This window comes from Gallus gallus, chromosome 3 (assembly GCF_016699485.2).
Source record: "Gallus gallus isolate bGalGal1 chromosome 3, bGalGal1.mat.broiler.GRCg7b, whole genome shotgun sequence".
Lineage (NCBI taxonomy): Eukaryota > Metazoa > Chordata > Aves > Galliformes > Phasianidae > Gallus > Gallus gallus.
In genome coordinates this window covers 3,026,929-3,049,080 of record NC_052534.1, presented here as the reverse complement: position 1 = coordinate 3,049,080, position 22,152 = coordinate 3,026,929, and the positions used below count along the sequence as shown (strand labels likewise).

The 22,152-nt window shown below is 42.6% G+C and overlaps 1 long non-coding RNA gene across 1 annotated transcript; it reads right to left on the bottom strand.

Annotated features, from left to right (window-relative positions):
• Positions 1-5,583: 5,583 nt before the first annotated feature.
• On the bottom strand, positions 5,584-21,492 carry LOC121110242. The gene is made up of 3 exons (XR_005858423.1): positions 21,344-21,492; positions 19,989-20,141; positions 5,584-6,234 (listed from the first exon to the last, which is right to left on the bottom strand). It is a non-coding gene; the product is annotated as an uncharacterized LOC121110242 (long non-coding RNA).
• Positions 21,493-22,152: the final 660 nt, after the last annotated feature.

Below are 22,152 nucleotides of genomic sequence, written 5' to 3'. Positions count from 1 at the left end.
CCCTTTCCAACAGCCTTTTTAAAATTCCCTGGAGTCTGAGGTCAGCCAGAGTTGTATAGTCTGCTAACTCCCAGAAACCTTTGTAGCTTTCTTCTTTCCCTCTGGGATTTGGCTTTGCATTTGATTTCAGGCTTTCACCAGTGATACAGCTCCTTGTATAATGCTAATCCAGAAACAGCCTTATATTTTGCCCCCTCCTTTTCCTCTAGCTATTCCATTTGAGATGATAATGATCACTAATGGCTTAGCCTATTGCTTGTGCTGCAGTTAGCCTCCATCAGAAGTCCTGCCTCGACAGCCACACTCCATTGGGTAACTGGGGGTGATACTCACTGACAGCATAACACCACTGGGGATTGGATTAGCCAGGCATGTAGAAAAGCGAAAGTGCTTGTCTAGCCTAATAAAAATACAACTTGGAGATAGAAATAGGGCTCAGCTCACCAATCCCAGTGTACTCTTCTCTTCAAAATCTTTCCCTTCATAGGGATCGGTCATATAATCTGTTTTCATGAGCTTTGTTTGGATTGGCATACGTGATCTTCCTCAATCAGGGTATGGTGCATTCTGCATTTCTTGCAGGTGGAGGCTTTGGAGAACACATTCTAAATAGGGCCATGGTCCCAACTGTAACTATGAAAAGATATGGGCTGGTCTATTCTGTGAGGAGTGACTCAAGCATATTTTGCATTGCAACGAATGAGAGGCAGGATTTACAGCCATGCAAAAGTACTGAAGCTGTCTCTTATTGATTAGAAGTAGTTTCTGTCTGAAAGCTTTTCCATAAAGCTTGGGACTCTTCTATATCTATTTAAGAGGCTTTCATCTACGCAAATTGTTCTTCTCTTACATGATAAAGAGAATGAAAAAAAAAAAAAAGTTGTGGATGCACAGGGCTTGCAAAATTCAGTGTAGGAGTTGATGAATCAGTTTAAGGTCAGTGTCAGGTGAATTTAAGCCAAGAGAATAAAATTACACAAACCAATCTATTTGATTCTTCAACCCACTTTACAGTAAACAGACACAGTGTCATCAGGGTCCTGGAACTTCATTATCACTCTCTAAGAACTTCCAACTCCTTCCTGAAGACCCACCTAAGTTCCTCTCTGAACACATCCTCCAATCCTGTCAGAGGCAATTGGCTTAACAACAAACAAGAGGAAGCCCAGTATGCCACCTTGTTATCAGTATGTTTTCTCTTCAGGGAACCAGGATGACTAAATCCTTCCGTGAGACACTAAACTTGGAAAGTTATTTTATTTTTAACTCCCAGTGTAGATAAATATCACACTTTTCTCCATGTGTTCTTACACAGTGCTGATTTCTGTGGTGCATGCCCTTACCTTTACATGATCAGTACATTTCCGATTCTGCAAGGTGGAGATGACTGTCCTCAAGAGAACTTAAATCTGCTGATGATCAGGTAAGTGACTCCAGTGAAACATTAAGGGCTATTTCCTTCAGAGGATAGTAATAAATAATTTAAAAAAAGAAACCCAAACTTTCCCAGTACCCTCTAGGGCATGCTTATAATCTATTTAAAATGCATTTGGGAGGATAAGTTGTCAGGAACGCTTCAACTCGTGGTCTTGAGTACTCTGAGAAAACTTAGCGGAGAAATCCTTTTTTCTGCAGGTGAGCAGTTAATTAAATGGATAGATTTCCTTTTTATCTTAAACTTACTTGCCATTCCTTCTCAGATTGTTACTTCTCAGTGCTGAAGGAGGATTGTCCTGTGTGACCTGCTGTAGGGAACCTGCTTTAGCAGGAGGCTGAGCTTGATGATCTCCAGGGCTCCCTTCCAACCCCTGCAATTCTGTCAGATTTTGTTCCTAGCAAAGCAGTGGTGTAGCTAACGAGCATGAGAAACTGAAATGGTGAGTTTAAACAAGGTGGTATATCCAGAACAATTGCTTTCCTCTATTCCATCTCTAATTGCTGAAGGGAAAGAAACCTAATCTATCAGAGCCATTTATCTCAATCAATATATGTTCCTTCACTCATCGCAGTTGCAGCATTCTGCATGAACAGTTCTCATCCAGTAAATATTTCCTTGCAAATAGGAAGCCTCTGTTTAATGCTCAGTATTGACTTGATCTCCATTCCTTACTAATTGCTTGCATGTTTCAGGCTAGGGTAAGAAGGGGGATGCAAACCAGCTACGTGCATACATGCGTGAGGAGAGGAGCAGGTACCTTGGGGGGACCTGGGGAGACTCTAGGGCAGCACAGAAGACACTTGAGAGCTCTGGGAGTCTTGTAGGGAACCTTAGAGTGCACTGAGCAGCTCTGGCTGTGCTCTGGAGTGCTCCAGAGTATACTGATGTGTCCTGGGAGTCCACTAGGGCACACTGGGTAGAATCCAGGAGAGCCTAGAGGATGCCTATGAGCTCTGAGAGTACTTTAGTGTGCCCTAGGGTACAGTGGGAGGTCCTGAGAGTATTCGAGGACACAATGGGATGCCTTTAGGGTACCCTCTAGCAAACTGAGATGCTCTGGGTGCGCTCCAGCATGCCCTAGAGTACAGTGAAGGGTCCTGGAAGTACACTAGGACACACTGGAAAGCCTCCAGGGCACACTAGAGTACTGCTAGAGCTCTCATGTGTCCTCTGTGGTGCCCTGGAGTACACTGGGAGGTCCTAGGAATGCTACAGGGCACACTGGAAAGCTAGTAGGGCATAGGTGTCCAATCATTAGTCTTGTCTGGGCCACAATGAGTAAAGAGGAACTATCTTGGGCTGCACATACATAAGTTGCTTCAAAAGTAACGCCTCCTTTTTATTTCCATGGAAATTACGATGGCTACAAAGGGCAGAATACCACTATTTGATGAAGCAAATTCTCATCTACAAAACACTGTTTCTTCAACGTAGTCACCACTATTAACCATGCATTTTCACCAGCAGAGAACAAGAGCCTGCATGCTGCACCAGTGGAAGTCATCCATTGTCGACACTGATGAAATGCACCACCCACTGCCTCACTGTACTCACACCCACTGATTAATCTCCATAAACATCCAGCAAGCATCAGTAAATGTCAATAAAGCCATTTTTTTTCTGCATGGAAGAATTTAACGGCACACCTTTGTTTCATACATGCTTCCATGTCAGATGCCACTGTGTCAGACTACCCCTGTGCTGCCATCTGTCACACAGCAACAACATGTAATGGGATATTCCTGGGGAGGTTCAACCTCTACTGCCATCCCATCAACATCTGCCTCTGATGTCATGGGCCAACATCATAAAATGGGAGGCATTACTTCTGGAGCCACCCTTGTAAAATATGTAATATCATTAATATCTAAGTGACAAAATATTTTACTTCTTAGTATTTATGTAAAATATTTTTTAAAAATGAGGAAGATAAACATAAATCTAGTGGAGTATGTGACCTTATTTTTGTGCAACTAATGCATCAGGCTGCTTTGATGGCAGTGGCTGCAGTTCTCAGTGAGCTTTCAAGGTGTTTGTCACAGATTTTTGATGAAATTTTACTCTTTCTGTGCTTCATCCTTGGCAATTATTCACAAGAGTGCATACTGCCAAAAAGTGGTGACATGAATGAGGCAAGACAGTGAAGCAAAGGATATCTCTCTGTGGTGGGAGAGGTCTTATGAAAGTCCCAAAGAGGCATGATTGGGTTCTTGAGCTGAGTATCTGATGGCAACTCTGTACATTTCATTTGAAAATTTGCAGGTAGTGTGTATGTAAATATATACACGATTATAGTGTGAGGCAGAGGGTGGCTGCTCTGTGAGCTGTGCCAGCTTTTGGGTTGGATGTAGAGCACACTGAAGAGTTCTTGGAGCACTCTACAGTACTCTAGCGTGCCCTTGAGTACACTGGTGGGGGTCCTAGGTAGGTAGCCTTGAGGGCACCCCATAGCACACTGAGGAGTTCTCACTGGGGAGCAGGCTGGGCTGAAACCTGTGGCAGCAGTAACTGTAGGCACTGCCACGCTCTCCTTGTGGCTCAGACTCATTTGTGTCTCGCTGCCTCTCACATCCCAGCTGGGGTCTCCTAGCAACTGTGCACCAACTGCCAGGTGGCATCGAGTGCTTTCTGTCTTCACAGCACTCATCCATGTTTCCTTTCACTGAAAACCCCTCTCAGGACCTCTCCAGACACCAGGTGCCAGATCCTGGAGATCTGCACGCTCAGCAAGAGGAGAGCACCTCCCCTCCTGCTCTAAGTGCTCCTGCTGCTGCAGCAGCTGCCCAGCTTTAAGCCCTCAGGACCGAAGTGGAGTGATGTGATTCATCAGACCATAAGGTCCCAGTGGGACTCCCCACTGTCTTCAGGTCCAAAGTGAAGCAGAGCAATGCCAGTATGGGGTGGAGGTCTGCCAGAGCTCCCCATTGGTACTTGAGATGTCTTTTGTTCTCAATAGGGGTGACCTGAATGCAGAGAGCAATTCAGATATGTAACTGAGGGCCAGTAGAATCAGGAGCTTGTGATGGAAGATGTGTGTTGGTGTGCAGAGCTGGGCTTGATTCTTCAGGGTACATGGTGTGTATGTGTGTGTACATGCACAAAGCAGTTCTGGAAGGAGGTGTTTTGCCTAACTGGTTATCTTGAAAATATGGAAGATTGTCCAGGCTGTTGAAACAGCAGTGCTTCTGGAACTCAGGGTGGGCTGACTGCACGGTGCCACAGACTGGGACACACTGCTGTATCCCAGCTTCATCTGCTTGCTCTGCTCCTTGAGCTTTGGGTATTACGGGAGGACTCTGAGAAGTTGTGACTATCTTGGACAAATGTTACGATATGGGAGCACATATCTGGAATTTACAATAGTTTTTCTTGTGTGAACTCTGGAAGAATTCTTAGGTTGCAGGCTCAGATCTGGGCTCTATTGTGTTAGACAACTGGTAAACAGAGAAACTGAACAGAAACAGAAATAGAAGCAGAAGAGAACATGTTTGTTCCTTAAAACTTATTCAGACAGAATCTGAGGTCTAAATTCAAAAGCATCGTTTTGAGTCCTGTAGCTGGGACACCTTTTTCCAATGAGGATCTTTCTCAAAGGGACCTCCTCCATCAAACCAGTGATTTTGTGCATTTTTCTTCTTTTTCTCTTGCTATTCATTTGCTCACACACTGGATAAACAGTTTCAAAGTGCTTTCAAAATCTGAAAGATGTGGATGTTAAATAAAGGAATCTAGTGAATTGAGGTACCATCCTTCTAAAGGAATTTCTTTTTCATAAGCAAGTCATTACAGGATTAAAAGCTAAGCTCCTTCCTCCCTCCTTGCTTCCCCAAATTAGGTTTTCATGAGACCTTTTATGTGTTTTTCCAAGTGTCACAGGACTCACCTCTGCTGGCAGAAACTGAGATGTTAGCAACACTAACTACGTCAAACCAATCAACTACACGTGGGTAGGAAAATCTCTGCTAGGAAAGTATAAGATCCCTCCTTTTCTACTACAATTACTAAGTGTAGCTGAAAATATTCAGGGACATATTGCTGAGGAATTTCATTTCAATGACTTTAAGTCCAGGTGAGTCTAGATGTGCAGAACAACCCTCCTCTGACACGCAGAGGTCTTGCTTATAAATTCTTGTACCGATATTCTGAGAAGGGGCTTAACTTTCTAATAGACCCTCAGGCATGTTAAATCGCCAGTTCTGCCCAAAATGAATATCATATCTTCTGGAGATGTTCTTTTTATAACAGGACTTTTTGATATGGAGCTGTGGGGAGAGAGGACAAATATTCTCCGAGTATGAGAGCTCAAAGTCAGCATGAAGGTACTCATCCCTTTTGTGTTCATATGTGACTGCAGAATGAAATTGCTTCATAGTACATTCTTTAGTACAGAAGCAGGCAGATAAGTATCACGTCATAATGCAGAAACATCTGCTGGAAGATTAATGAGAAGATTAATGGCCATGCTCTTTCTACTTCATTATCTCTCCTTTCCATAGAAGACATCACTGCAATCCTAGTGATTTGCTGTGGAGCAGAAGGGAGTCAAAAGTAGGATCAAATGATGTACACTGAAAGCTGGATCTCAGGGACCAGTCACACCTCTAGCAACTGCATGCAGGGAAAAGCTTTTTATTCTGTGATCTCTGAACATGCATGGCCACAGTTATGGTCATGTTTTCTCTTGCCACAGAGCTCTGCAGGGACTTCTGTTCACATCACAATGGGATGAAAAGGCAGAACAATGGGCAAAGAGCTGTAAGCTCAAAGGTCAGCCTCTTCTAGGTCCTTTCCTTTCTCTGTAGAGGTAATACAGATAGTGTCAATATTATACAGGCAAGTTGATATGTAATAATAATTAACATAATACTATTCTAAACTTCCTACTTCCCCTTTTCCAGTCCCCACTTAAACTGTAAATGAGTAAAAGAAAAAAAAAGAAAAGAAGCAAAGAATATTCCCAAGAATAAGATCCCAAGATCCCAAGAGTGTGAATAGCTGTTTTTATCAGATTGAATAGATACCTGTCAGGTGTATAGAAGCTGGAGCGTGCAAGGCTTAGCAGCCTGGGGAGTATGAATGACGTAGATGATGTTGATGAATGCTGAGCATTTAAAATACAGGGTCTTACACTCAGCAACAACAAAATATGCACAAGGAAAAAGAAGTTTGTGCCTCAAATGGAAACAGTGCTCCTTGTATGAGAACATCTGAATTCCAGTAAGAAGATGGTTGTTTTTCTTGTACTCTGTACTTGAAAAAAAATGCCAGACAATGTTTACTGCTCTTACAGTTTTCTCATTTAATGAGATAATTTCACCAGATTTCATTATTCCTTCATTTTGGATTCTAGAACAAGTGGGAAACAGAATAACAGTTAACCTGGACTTTCTAAAAATAGACTAATTTACATTTTTATTAGTATGTCTGGTTTTCTAGACAGGGATAAACAATGATAATACAAATCAACACTGGTTGAAAAGCAGCAGATTCAGTATTCCTGGATACCATGAGAATATATAAATAAAACTAAAAAATCTGGTGTTGGTTCAAAAATTGGAAAGTGGATGAACAGTTGATGAAGACAATGAGTTGTAGTGGAACGTAACTGGTATGCTAATGATATCAAGTCTCCTTCTGAGTGTATGTTCTGTGCTAATGAACTTGGGGAAAAATGAAAATGTGATTATGTAAGAGATATAAGTCGGGGACTGTGTCAGGCTGATGAACAGAAAGAACTGAACGACTTGAAAGGCTACACTAACAGAAACAGAGTCCTATGGTGAGGTCTTTGCAGAAGAGTTAGGGAGATGCTAATAGCATTGTGCTGTGTGCAGTTCCGACAGTGGGAAATGTACAAGATGTTCGAGAAATGTAACTGGAGCAGCTTCAGATGGAGTGAGTACAATAATCAGGGTGGGAGTGCTTAATCTGGGAGAGGAGGCAGAGAGAACCTGTCAGCTTTAAGTCCATTTGAAAACGTATTTGAAAATGTCATCTGTTTGCTATAGGGGTAAGCACTTGGGGTCACAGTGGGAAGAACAACCAATTTTAGCTGAAGGATAATGCTTAGATAAGAACAGGGGTTTTACTGGCCCAAGAAATCAATCACTTGGAAGGTGAGGCATCTTTGACTCTGAGTGGTGATGATCTGGTACAGTGGGAGCAGGAGTAATGGGTGAAACCTGAACTCACATTTGTGAACACATAAATGAGCATGTGGCAGAATTGCCTGCTGTAGCAAATTTATTTGGATGATCAGGATGTCCTATCAACAGTATATTCCTGAGACCCTAAAACAAACGTATGTATATTGCATATGTAAATATAAATAGGTAGGAGCATGGCTAATATACAAACATAAGTGTCTGATATGCACCCTGGAATTGATACACACACGTAGCTACTTGTCAGGAAGCTGCTAAAAGAAAAGCTGTGATCTTTGCTGAGTCCAATAAAATACGTTTGTAAAAGACATTTATTTGTAAGTGGGATTGGTATGTAGAATATGTATGAATATATAGAATATATGTAGAATAACATTAGACTGGAAACTTCTAAGAGAGCTGATTCTCCTCTTCCATCAAAGACAGTGGAAGAAACTGAAAGATGGAAGAGCTTTTTAGGTGAAAGACCAACTTTCCACTGTTCATTTTTATACTTGGTGCCATAGGGCCCAGTTTATATGGCAATAGTCCAGGTGTAGCAGTAAGGCTAACAATTACTTTGGTATTTGAATACAAAATTATGCTATCAGAAATGTATCAATGTGGATGTTTATTGTCTTCTCTTTATCAGCTTAATACTCTGAGACATTAAACTGACTTATTTCTTGTCCATGACTTCAAGTTACAGCATACAAAGGCCTTTTCCTTCTTACCAGGAAAAAAAAAAGTGCTTGGTCTTAATGGAGAACCTTTAAGAAGACAAAACAAAATGAAAAACCAACCAACCAAACAGAAAACCCAAAGTGCATGAACTGCAGTATTGGTTCTACTTGTTGTTTATTATCATAATGAGGGTACAGTTCACTATTTCCTTGAAATGACTGAACTAGTTGGGTGAATATTTTGTGGTAGGGGATGATTTCCTTTTGTGACATAAGTGTTTAATTGCTGGCAATTGGTTTTGAGGAGGAGATGAGGGTATGATCAAAATGATAGATTGCAGAAGAAAAAAGGAGTGGTAGCTGCATATTGTTGGTGTATAAATAATAGGTTCAGAGGTGTCATTGTAGGGATAGTAACAAGAAAATGGAGTAGGAGACTAAGGAGAATATTGGAGATGAATTGCAGAGAGGTGATGTAGGGATGCTGGGAAGGATTACTTAGGTATTTTGAAATAAACTCCTGGCAAGCAGAAGCAGAAAACCAGTATTTGGTGTGGGAATAAAGACCTCAGCTCATCAGTGTCTGAAGCAACTGATGAGAATCATTGAAACTTTTGGAATTAGCTGTTTACAAGTCATTATCACTCAAAAGACAGATGTGAAAACGGCCAATTATATTTAAAAAAATTGCTCAGAACTAAATTGGGAATATAACTCTTATCATTGTTTTAGAATCTTGAAAATAAGTACCCCAGCCTACAAATTTGGATAAATTCTGTGCCTTCAGGATTGAGTAGAAAAGCAAACGAGTCGTATTCTTGATTTAGAAGAACCAAGACATTGTCACTTTCATTGCAACTATTTGTGCAGTCTGAACTTGATTTGTCTAGAATGACTAAGGACAAGTGGAGCAAATTCAGTGTGACAGAACAGAATCTACTCTGGCATTTTCTGAGACATAAACCCAGATTCTACCAGAATAACTACACTGAAAATGTATTCTGGATTCAGAGTAGTGACTAATATTACATATGGCCTACTGACTTCTTTACCAGTGTATTTTTCCTTTTGCTTGGTGTAAATAGATTTAACTATTATCAATAGATAGACTACACTTGCTGGTGTAAAATATTCTTTCTGGTCTACTTTGTCTTTCAGCCCAAGTGCTTACACAATGTTTTAAGCCCCATCTGCGGTACTGTGGGGCCTGGGGCCCCCAGCACAAGAAGGATGCAGAGCTGCTGGAACAGGTCCAGAGGAGAGCACAGAGATGCTCAGAGGGCTGGAGCACCTCTCCTATGAAGACAGGCTGAGGGAGCTGGGCTTGTTCACCCTGGAAAAGAGAAGGCTGCAGGGAGGGCTGCAGGTCTTCCTGTACCTGAAGGGAGCTTCTGAGCAGGAGGGGGAGTGACTTTTTACGTGATCTGATAGTGATAGGACAAGGAGGGATGGCTTTGAACTAACAGGAAGGAGATTTAGGTTAGATGTTAGGAAGAAGTTCTTCACTCAGAGGGCTGCGAGGCCCTGGCAGTGCTGCTCAGAGAGCTGTGGGTGCCCCATCCCTGGAGGTGCCCAAGGCCAGGTTGGATGGGCCCTGGGCAGCCTGAGCTGGTGGAGGGCAGCCAGCCCATGGCAGGGGTTGGGGCTGGGTGATCTTCTTCCCTTCCAACTCATGGCATTTCATGATTTGTGTTTGTTATGGACATGCCAGAGCTATGTGCACGAGCTATCAACAGAGACTTGGTATTTCCCCCAAAATAAATACTGCTCAGGTTCATAGGTGGTGCAATAATCCCCTACCACATTATGCAGCATTTATTAACTGTAACATGAAATTGCTCAATGAGCAAATAAGCTATGAGGAAACAAAAGACACTGAGACTAAACAGGTATGAACAATTTCCTTTTCCTTTTTGAGTTCTGTAGTAGATGTTGTATGAAATAACTGTAGTAAAAAACACTAAACATCTGAATGAAACCATCAGCTGTACAGCAGCTGAAAGTTAAGTTTAAGAGTGCTATACACAAGTCAGTCTGTGAAGCTGAGGTATCACAAGTCTACTGTCTTTGAATTGTACCTGTCATCTTACAGTCAGTGGTCAGTCATGAAGAGATATTAATAAAGGCTGTCAGTGTGGGTTCATTGAGTTTTGACTTAAGTCAAAATTGCTTGAAATTTACTGTTCTTTTTTTTTTAATGTCTTCATATTAAAAACAAAAATAATTCTTCAGTAGGTATCTGTATAAAACTTACTTAAAAGGTAAGTGCCCTTTTGTCTTTAAAATGTGACTTCAGTCATACTGACTCATAACTTTCTGTTCAGAAATCATTTTTTCGACTATCTGATAAAAAAACCACTACGTTTTCCTTGGCAAATTCTTGTTTCCCAACTGATGCTACTAATAGTGTAGTCTGTCAGAAAATAACCATGAAATAAGATGTTCAGAGAATCACTAAATGTGTAAGAATATGGCATTTAGATGAACCAGGTTCTGAGGAAAGGGTAAGGAATTCAGATACTGAGGATGAAAGGGTGGAGGGCTGAGCTCTGATCCTTGGTGTGTGAGAATATAACAAACTCCAAGAGAAAGACCAGGAGAATCAGCCACTGGTTTCTAGCTAGGTGGTTTCAGTATGTCATTCCTGTTTTCTACGTGGCTGCTTTGTATTTACAGATCTTGATATAGCTGAGCTATTGTCTTCCTTCTTTGGGATTTAAATACAGAGGGTTTCCACTAAATACAATAGGTATGTCTGAATGAGAACAACCACCTTATGATGATCATTCTATTTAGGGCCGCTTTTCTGGACATACATTTTGATAAAATGTTTTGGAAGCTTCGGGAATACAGAAAGAATACCAGCCTAGCAGTCATATTTCTGGATTGGTTTAGCTGAAGAATTGTCACTTTGAGTTAATTTTAGTCTACTTAGTTTCTCTTCAAAAAGGACATCTCTCGTAGGTCTGAGTATGAGCTTTCGCTGTGGCTTTTTGCATAGCGTTTCCCTTGGCCCTAAATGAAATTATTACAGCTTTTCTGCTCTATGAATATTAGTCTACATAACTGTTTAGTTCTTGAATGGTATGGATGCAGAAAGAGTTTAGAAAAGTGGTTTGAAATAGATTACGTATATGTGAATAACAGTTGTGTGGAAGTCCCCTGGAAGATTTGTGACTTACTCTTGTGCAACAAGTGAAGAGACAGAAAAGCAGAGGAGAAAGAATTGGAAAGAGTTTGGAACCTGAGGGAGGCACAGAATTTATTTACTTATAAAACTGGTGTCAGGTGTATAGCGGGCTTAGCAGTAGTGGCAGGAGAACTTTCTGTGGACTGGTTCTACCAACGGAGTGCATAAATCAGCAGTGGTCTGTAAGACGTGAGCACCTTCACAAAGTTCTTCAGTGTTATGTCATGATATCTGATTGGATTGCACTTTGTACACCATCATATATGTACTGCTATCTGTTAACAGAGTTATAAGCTGTTGGTTTTTAATTTTTTTTCAAAATAGACTTTATGGAGAGCACCTGTCTTCAGGAATGATTTTTATCTTCTTTTAACAGTATGTGTTAAGAATTGCCCCCCTGACAGAGGTGTTTCTTTCTGTCTGCACACCATATTGAGTAGACAGCCATGAAAGCTGAACGCTTCTGCTAGCAGAGTTCAGCCATTCCCTAATTCTGGTTATAAAACATTAATGTTTTAGAATGGAAATGAGGAAATACTTCTGTTTTAAAAACATGCATCTGGTAGTTGTGAGGTTCTATGAACTGTCCTCCAGCCTCTCTAAGAGATATGTACAGATATTCTGATGTACAGATATCAGAAACTGATTTTGAGAGAGCTTGACCAAACTCTGCTGTCAGAGGGCAACTGCTCGCAGACCCCTTTAGCTGACTGAGTGCCCTTCTACCCCAGGGTGTGCTGCTAAGTGCCCCACTGTGCTTTTTGCAGCACTAATGCCATGCTAATGAAGAACTGTCTCACTAATTCTCTTCTCCTTTTTCCCAACCATCTCTAAAGTAAATTAAAGAAAGCAAGTCTAGACTGATTTTTTTAAAGACTGCTCAGACAGGCTCTCTCTCTTGCTCGTGTTTTGTCATCATCATGTCTAGGGCTTTATTCTATGCACATAGGGCATTTGTTAATCTGTCCTCCATCAAATCAGTCACATATGAGGAGGAAACAGCCATGCAAAAGCACACCTGGCCAGAAAAACAGGAATGATAAACTTGCACCTTGATGTGCCTGGTAGCGCTGTGTTAGCAACAAGTGAATTCAGATTTCTGCTACAATGATTTCCACCTCTTATTTTTGTAAAACGAGTTTGCTGGAGAGCAGCTGCAGTTCTGTGTTTCTTGACTCGGTTCACATTTATTCGGAGGAGGCAAGGGATGGATGAGCCAACACCCTTGCTGAATATGCTGGAATCAAAAGATGGCTGCTATCACCAAATGGCATTACAAGAGAGCAGTGTGGCATGCATGCGATAGCACTCTTGAAGACCAGTGTCTTATGGCTGAACTGCATTGTCTTCAACTAAAAAAATGTGGTCACATGAATTACTATTTTAATCATAGAATTATAGAATCATAGAATGGCTTAGGTTGGAGTGGCCTAAAAGCTCCCCCAGCCCCAACCCCTGCCATGGGCTGTCTGCCCCCACAAGCTCAGGCTGCCCAGGGCCCACCCAACCTGGCCTTGGGCACCTCCACGGATGAGGCACCCACAGCTCTCTGGGCAGCACTGCCAGGGCCTCACAGCCCTCTGAGTGAAGAACTTCTGCCTAAGATGTCACCTAAATCTCTTCTATTTTAGTTAAAAGCCATCCCTCCTTGTTCTATCACTATCACACCATGTTAAAAAGTGATCCCCCTCCTGCTTTAAAAGCTCCCTTCAAGTACTGGAAGGTCTCCCTGCAGCCTTCTCTTTTCCAGGGTGAACAAGCCCAGCTCCCTCAGCCTGTCTTCATAGGAGAGGTGCTCCAGCCCTCTGAGCATCTCTGTGCTCTCCTCTGGACCTGTTCCAGCAGCTCTGCATCCTTCCTGTGCTGGGGGCCCCAGGCCTGGTCTTAGTACTGCAGGTGGGGCCTCACAAGGGCAGAGCGGAGGGGAACATCCCTTCTCTCTCCCTGCTGCCATCCCTCTGTTGATGAATCCCAGGACGCTGTTGGCCTTCTGGGCTGTAAGCACACACTGCTGGCTCATGTCCAGCTTTTTGACCACCAGAACCTCCAAGTCCTGCAGTCTGGAGGGCTTGTCTCAAAGAGCTCTTCTCCCAGTACACATATCCGAGGTTGCACCAATCCAGGGGGCAACTTGGCTTTGTTGAAAATCCTTATGCTCACATGTGCCCACTTCTCAGGCCAGCTCAGGTCCCTCTGGCTGTCCCTTCCTTCTGTGGTGTCCACTGCAGCACTCAGCTTGGTGTTATCAGCAAACTTGCTGAGAATGCACTCAGTCCCACTGTGTGTGTCACTGATAAAGATTTTGAAGACTACTGGTCCCAAAATTCCAACATTCTGGCTGTGAACATCCAAATAATTCTTTATCCATGGAACAATCCAGACCAGGCCAGATGGGGCTGTGAGCAACCTGGTCTAGAGGGAGGTGTCCCTGCCTATAGGGGATTGTCTATATGGGGGGTTGGGACTAGATGATCTTAAAGGTCCCTTACAACCCAAACCATTCTATGATTCTATGACTTCAAATCCATATCTCTTCAACTTAGAGATAAGGATGTGGTGTGGGACCATGTCAAAGGCCTTGTACAAGTCCAGGCAGATGACTCCAGTCGCCCTTCCTTTGTCCATCAGTGCTGTCACTTCATCATAGAAGGACACCACATTGGCTAGGCATGATCTGCCCTTGATGAAGCCAAGAAATTTTTATAAATCTTAATGCCAGAAAACATTAAACAATCTAATGTATTTTCTCAACTAGCAGAGCCCGATACACGTGAAATAAGAATAATGCTGCTCTGACACTCTAAGGCATTTTGTGGTCTAACAGGAAGCTTACATCTTTCAAGTCCAGAGAGAGTGGCTTCCAAGATGGTAATTTCAGAGCAATCTGAGAAATGAAGGGAATAGGACAGTGATTATACAGTGCTCAAAGTCTTCAAACAAACAAACAAGCCCACAAAACCTGACAATTATAATAATTAGAAGAAAGACAAAAAGAGAGGCACATCCCTTAGCAGAGGGGACAATTTCGTGTCTGCCCTGCTTTGTGGAGGACGTGCTGCTTGCTCAGGGCTCTTTTTCTCCTCAGAAATTGAAGAAGATTCAAGAGACAACAAAGCCAAAAGTAAAGGTGTTGCTGTCTGCCTAGGCAGATTTTGGGACTCCAAAGTTCTCTGGTGGCAAAGGAAAGAGAATAGCATTTGGTGTAGAGTGTTTTTTTTCACTGCAGCAAGAACTAGACACCTGCAGGCTGTCCTTCCTCCAAGCTGTGGGGAGAATGAGAATGGCAGTTGCTGGCTCTTTTTCTCTGCTGGATGGGGAGAAGAACATAGAAAAAGAACGTCATCACAAGTAACAATCCTTCAGCAAATCATTGGAACCCCAAATGGGAGACTTGATTTTTTGGGGAGGTTCTATCCAAATAGAATGTTTGGATTTATTCTGTACTGCTAAGTTTGCATGGTGGAAAATAAAAAGCCAAATGTGGAACCGTGACAACTTTTGCTAAAGATTTTGGAGAAAGGCAAAAGAGACGGTTAGGGAACTGCTTTCAGTTTTCTCATTCAACCTGTAGCAAAATATATAGATATTTTGGAGGTGACTGATGAAATTTAGAGTGACTTTGAGGTGCCACGGCTGTGCCTACCTGTACCTAAACGTGTCCTGATCACAGGTAACATGTACACTTGTAGCAGAAGTCTTTCAGGTTCCTCTAGGAAGGATCTTGGCTCTCTTTTCTGTCTGATGTTGGCAATGTGTCAAGGCAGATGGAAATGGCCTGTCACAGAATGCTGTGATCATCCATCTGTGTCCAAGGAAGGATACTGCTCTGAAATGCAAGCCCTTCCCCTTGGCAATACAAAGTCATTGGTCCTAATGTGACCCTGGCCATTGTTCTATGACTTCCATCAGTGATATTAGCCTGTGGGAGCCCTTAAATTGCATCTCTGGAGACTGCAGACTGTACTGAATGTGTAGTACTGGAGCCCCAAATGGGAGACTTGTGGAATGCTTCTGCGGCAGTACAGACAAAGAATACTGGGGGAAATAACTTGTTTTGTTGTGTCAGCTACACTGCAGAGCATTTCTATTAAGTTCCAAGTGGGTCCTCCAAGCACTGACTCCCACTAGGAAAATGAAGATATTTGGTTTTATTATGAAAAAAATAATCACAATAATCAGCTGAATTAAAGCATTTATGCAGTTAATGGTTGGATGCCGGTCTATGCTCCATCTATTGGTGTGTTGCAGCTTGAGCAGTCCTGCTTTTCATGGCACAGTCTCTGGGCAGTGCAGATTTGCTGTAGTAGCTCCGACGTAACCCAACAGTCAGTGTGAGAGCATGGCGGGGCAAAGGGTTGTGACTGTTCCTGGTGATTTTCAGCTGCTCTGACAGTGGAGTGTGGCTGCAGAGGAGTGGTACAATCTGCTCTAAATTGTACCCTGAGGCTTGATGATGGAGTAGACCCAGGACTGAGAATGTGTAAAGGGCATCCTGGTGCCCTTTACCCCTCTGCTAGAGTTGAGCAATGCTCAGTGCAGCTGGATGTCTCACCCTCCCAGGCTGATACAATAACTGGTCTGTGAGAATGTTCATACCAATTAAATCTTATCATCAAATCATTCTGTTCCATCACTCCACTTAATTAGCCATGGTCTTTGGTATTTCAGCAACGCTGTGCCATGCCAAAATATGAAAGTGTTCCTCGTGCTGTACACACCCAACAACTGTCAGCTGGAGTCAGATCAACAAATATTTCTCCTGTACCAGAGCAGCATTGCTAGAAAACATAATCACCCACTTCTTGTTTTTCAAACCAAAATGAGTTAAAGGCCATTCTTTTTTTGTCTGGGTGATCAGCCTCTGCTGTATGAAAAGCAGGCGGGTTTCTCATCAGCTCTCTGCTGGGTTCTGTGTGACTTGTGACAATTCATATTCACAAATAAGACACGGCTCCTGGAGTGTTATTTGGTAGTATAGCCCTCCTGTTTATGAAAGATAAATGCAGGAAGACTGTGAAGAAGCTCATGTTAAGCTCTAGTTATCAGGCAGCAGTGTGAGTCAGCGTCATCACCGAGACCCTTGTCTGCAGCTTCTTCTGTGATTGAAAGCATCCAAACCAGGCTGATCATCCCCCTCTGCTTTAATGAAAGAAAAACAAAGGGGAAAAAAAATGCCTGGTTTGGCAATCCGTGTGCTAAATGAGTGGGATTTTCTTTCTTTTCAATTGAATAGCTCTCATGAGTAAGTGTGGCTGGAGAGCACTATGGCCTGCAGAGTCCAGCCTGGAAAGCCTGGAAGATACAGTGAGGGGATGCATCAGGAACGAATTAGCAAAACTTTATAGAGGTTAGTTCCCTGATACCCACTGATACTGATGCATTTTCACTGCCAGTGAGAAAGGGGCTTCCAACCTACCATTTAACAAGAAATCAGTTAATTCAGTGGAAATATGATCTATTTTAATAGCACCGCCAAAAATCTGTGCTATGCCATCTGAGGCATTTGTCAGATGTGACAAGGCACTCAGCCTATTTTTGTCATGCAGCAAATCCTTTTTCCTATTCTACTTGTGGTTAAGTCCCATCCTTAGATATGAGCTCATTCCTCTTTCACTTACATGGAAATGTTGGGCAAATGGCTAAAGGTAGAATTTGGCTGTGATCTGAATGGATGACAACTGTAATCTTCTTGGAGATAGGGAGCTCAAAGGACACAAACAGGTGCTGATAAACGTCTAACCTGTGTAGATGTATTCATAAATCAGATATGGTGCTTATTGCACCTGAAAGTGCCAAGATACGTTTGAAAATTTGTCCATACAAGGGTGAGAGTTGAACCTAATTATCTTGGTTGCCCATTCAGAACCTTAATTGTAGCCAGAGACTCTCTCTTGCCAAGACATCCTGTTCATGGTTTTTGTCTGCTATATATTACGGGTGGAATGTGCTTCTACTTGCTTGTCCTCCATGTAAAAGCCTCTCTCTTGCTATAAACCACAGAAGAACTTGTTAGAATTCACATTATCTATAGTAACATTCCTATTGCTATTAGGCTTTCAACATGCTTGTGAACCAGTGGCTTTACTGAATGCTATGGAAAAGTGCACATTTACCTCCACTGAGCTACAATTTCATTTTCAGGTTGTGGACCTGAGCCTGAGATGCACAAGGCCTCTGTCTGAAGTAACTCCAAAATACATTAGTATACCATGAGCACTAGCACTGAGTTCAGAGCAGGTCTCTCCTCTCTCCTCAGGAAGTTCTTTAGGAATTTGATTGCTTTTGGTCCCCTTTGCTGTTCTTTGCTGTGTAAGCCCAGCAAACCAAACCAGACTTGCATTCTCCACAAGAATTTGCCTTGCTGATCTTTCAATCTCCAAATCAGCCACGTGAGTTCAATAAAAATCCTTCTGATTTTAGTCCTCGTGATGCAGGCCTCCTTCCATTGCAGTTTCATTGAGATAGATGGGCTGTTACATCTACAGTCAAATATTCACTCTTAAACCTTTCCCCTCACTTCTCTTGCTGAGCTGCCAGTTTGTGGAGATTTTTTGGACTCCCAGGGGTGATTAGCAGCTGGCACAGCCTTACTATGCAAGTACAGTTTTGAGCTTCCCTTGCTGTTGCTTTTAAGCTGAGTGATATCTGTGTTGGTGCATGGAAAGACCTTTTACACAGAAGTCAAGCTTGGTCAGGTGCAGGGTGTCCATAATAGCTGTCACTGTGCAGAGGCTCTCGTGCTTGCTGGGGCATGTAAATGTCTCCCCTCCCCTTCACAGAGGGCTCTAGAGATCTCTTCATTAATAAATGTAAGTCCAAATAATGAACGATTTTGGATGATGGATGGGTGGTGTTGTGCACACACCCAGAATATGTCATTTCCAATGGAAAGGAAAGCAATTGTTTCCATATGTTGGCACACTCGTAATATTGGTGTTGAGCCAGTTGTCTGGCTGTGATCAGGCAGCAGCATCTTGCAGTGATGGAAGATTATACCTTAGAAGTGGGGTGCTAACTGGCCGTATTCCTTAAAAGGATATAAACACTGAACACTTACCCAGGATGTAATTTATGACCCCAGTATGTTTTGACTTTACATAGATGAAAAAACAGTCCTTTTGTGTATGTGTATGTGCATAAAAATTCCTTCCTTCTCAACCCCCCTCCCCAAAAAGGAATCCAGTAGAACAATAGCTGATGCTGCTTCATGTGCAAACTTAGCTGCATGGGCATATTGCCTGCTGAGACTGAAAAGAATTCACCCTTTTTAAAACCAGCTTCTTATAGGTATTTCAACAGCCATTTGACAGCAGACTCTCTGGAGGTAATTAATACTTCAGACGTAATTTGATTTTTCTGAGATCTAGCTTTGTTAGATTGCTCAGCTGAAGTGCAGATTCTTTGAACAGATTTGAGGAGATGTCCTGCACCTACTATACCCGTCTGTGTGGTTTTTGGTTTTGTTTTATATTTTGTGAAGTGTCAATCTAGCTGCACATCATTACTCCACAAATAGATTAATACAATTTTCAAACCTTAGAGATGAATCATAGTGTCACAGGATCATAGAATGGCTTGAGTTGGAAAGGATCTTAAAGATCACCCTGTCCCAACCCCTGCCATGGGCTGGCTGCCCCCCACCAGCTCAGGCTGCCCAGGGCCCATCCAACCTGGCCTTGGACACCTTCATGGATGGGGCACCCACAGCTCTCTGGGCAGCACTGCCAGGGCCTCACAGCCCTCTGAGTGAAGAATTTATTCCTCATCTCCTTTCTTTTAGTTTAAAGCCAATCCCCCTTGTCCTATCTCTATCAGACTGTGTAAACATCCTCCTGCTTTAACTCCCCTTCAAGTACAGGAAGGCTGCAATGAGGTCTCCCCAGAGCCTTCTCTTCTCCAGGTTGAACAAGCCCACCTCCCCCAGCCTGTCTTCATAGGAGAGATGCTCCAGTCCTCTGAGCATTAATCATGAAATGACTGACGATCATGAAATACCACAGTGCTAAGGCCTTCCTACCTCCTGCTGCATCAAGCACAGGTCTGTACGCTAGGGAGGTGCTAAACTGAAGGCTGCTGGGTAGAATATCTTTAACATATAAAGAAAATCCCCAGCTACCTACACCTCCACTGGAGCAAAGCTGCCTGATTCTGATCCAGCCACTGAAGCAAAGATCAAGGCATCCTTCCTGAAGCATCCACACCAGCAGTATGAAACATGCAGTGAATGTTGCATGCGTAGTGTGTGTCCCCATGTAAGAAACAAAGGCAGGCCTTGAGAGCGGCATGGACTTCATTCTGTGTCCTTTTCGATGATCTCAGTATGGAGCTTAAAAAATATGCGATCTTTTACTCCCTAAATTGTGAGCAGTTGTCAAGCTTCTAGTTCTGCGGCCAAAAAAAGCCTTTGCAACTGTGAGACACGGTGGGCAGAAGCATTCAAATCACTGCAACAAAGCTAATTCCTCCAGGTGTGAATAATGAACTTATCAAAACATAAAATATAAGGAAATGAACAGATAAGCATTGTAACTCACTCTGGAAACGTTTGCAGTGATGTTGTTGGAGCACCTAGGAGATGTGTATTGGCCATCCTTGTGATCCTCATCCTTCACAGCTCATGTGCATGTGGACTGAAATGGCAGCATCCAGACAAGGCTGTGTTTCTCTTCCTGAGATGTCTTGTGTTGCTGTAAAAGGAAAGAAGAAAGACCAATTTGTTTTTCTTCCTTTCAGTTGAGTTCACAGGTTTTTGGTTATGTATTGGAACATATTTTTTATGTTATTAAGGCTTTCTACTGGAATATTTATGTGTTCTGAATTTATTTCTGATACCTAACATTCTACTGGGAGATGTGAACGAATGTCTTTATAGAAGATCAATTCAAAAAATTAATGTAATGAAATATATTAGACTAGATAATGCATTTGGTAGCTAACAAAACTTATTTTGTGACTATTTCACAGATAGTTTAGGTCTTCCATGCAGTTGTTCAGACACTGAGGAGGAAGTCCTCACTACTTTCACGTGAGCCATATAAACAATCAAAATACCAGCAATGGCATTATCACATATGGTTTTGAGCAGCTCAGGTTCCATCTTGTCTCTGCAGAAAGATACCTTCCATGCAGCAAAAGAACAATCTGTGGAATTGATAGCAGTATTGTATTCATAGCAACTACCATGGTTGATATGAATGTATTTTCCTGTCTTCCAATATGAAAATTGGGAACTAGAATTTCCATCTGATTTTATTTTTCAGGCTTATATAATCTTCCTCAATTGCATTTCTAGATTCAGTTATTATACACTGCCATCAGGAATTAGGCAGACAGTTTACCAAAGTAAATGCTTCCTTCTACATCCATAAGGAGAGTTAATTCCAAATGTGTATCACTCCTGCACAGGAAGCTGTAGCTCTCCCCAGGCATGCTTCAAGCTTGTAAGGCTTCTTGGGCAGCATGAGTCTGTGTGTGTGTGTACTGACCAGCACACAGCACAGAATCACAGAATCACTGGGTTTGGAAGGGACCTCTGGAGATCCCCCAGTCCAACCCCTGCTAACCAGGATCCCTACAGCTCTAGAATTGCTGAATGAGTGGCCCAAATCTGCCAGTGCTCTACTGGAATGCTTAGATCTGCTCTAGCTTCAGAGTCATATTAATACTTATTAGCTACTTTCAGCATATTGACTATCTTCAAACAGCACATTTCTCAATACTATCTGAATGACAGTCTAGCAAGTTGCACCATGTTAATTACAACCCCAGTGGGACGACTGGTTTGCAAAAAGACTGGAAGATCCATTTCATGCACTCATGGAGTGCCTACTCCTCCCTCCCTTAGCTTGTTATCCCAGGCACTTAGACACAGGCTACCAGTTGTACTGACCTTGAGGAAGTCACACTGTGGAGCTCTGTTTCCCTATCTTCTCAGTGGCATATCTTATTTCCTCTACTATTACTGTAACTAAGGATTTGGGGTTATCAGACTTAAAGATTTGCATACCTGATCTGGCCTTTGCTGCTCTATGAGGCGTATGGGCCACTATTTCTGTATGATGATGCATGTTACCAAAATAAATGTCCTTGAATTACTTGGTTCGGTTACTGGAAGCAGTTTAGCTCTAACAGTGAAGAGTTTGCAGTAGGCCAGTTGTGTTTCTTTTATGGCTTTGGTGGTTGTTGTTGTTCCACTGAGGACGTGTGTGACCTTTTCAAGCTTTTTTATAGTTAATAGTGGATGCTGCTCATTATACCCATGAACTGTTATTATCAAACATTCACTATTGTCATACGTACTTTTCAGTGAGAGTAGAACCTCTCGGGAGATACAGGTCCAGCCTCAGAATAGCAGTAAGTCAGCATCTCTTCATGTGCTGCCAACGATATCCTAGGGGTGTCATCCTGTAAACTCATGCGATTCCAGCAGTTCTTCTACAGTCAGGGCTTGTTTGAGTGTTTTGTGTGCTAGTGACTCTAACGACTTAGCTCTGCTACTGCTGTGCAGATGGAAGAGCAGTGGCCTACATTTCAGCAGTGACTCGTGAGACAGCCTGACCCACTTGAGACACTTGAAGGAGCCCTACTTTTTGGAAACCCCTGAGCAGTTGCCCCCCACTGGATCTGGCCCTATGCTACGTCTCAGGCTGACAACTCAAAACTGCTGGTCGTTTTGGAGAATTTGTTATGGGGCATTTG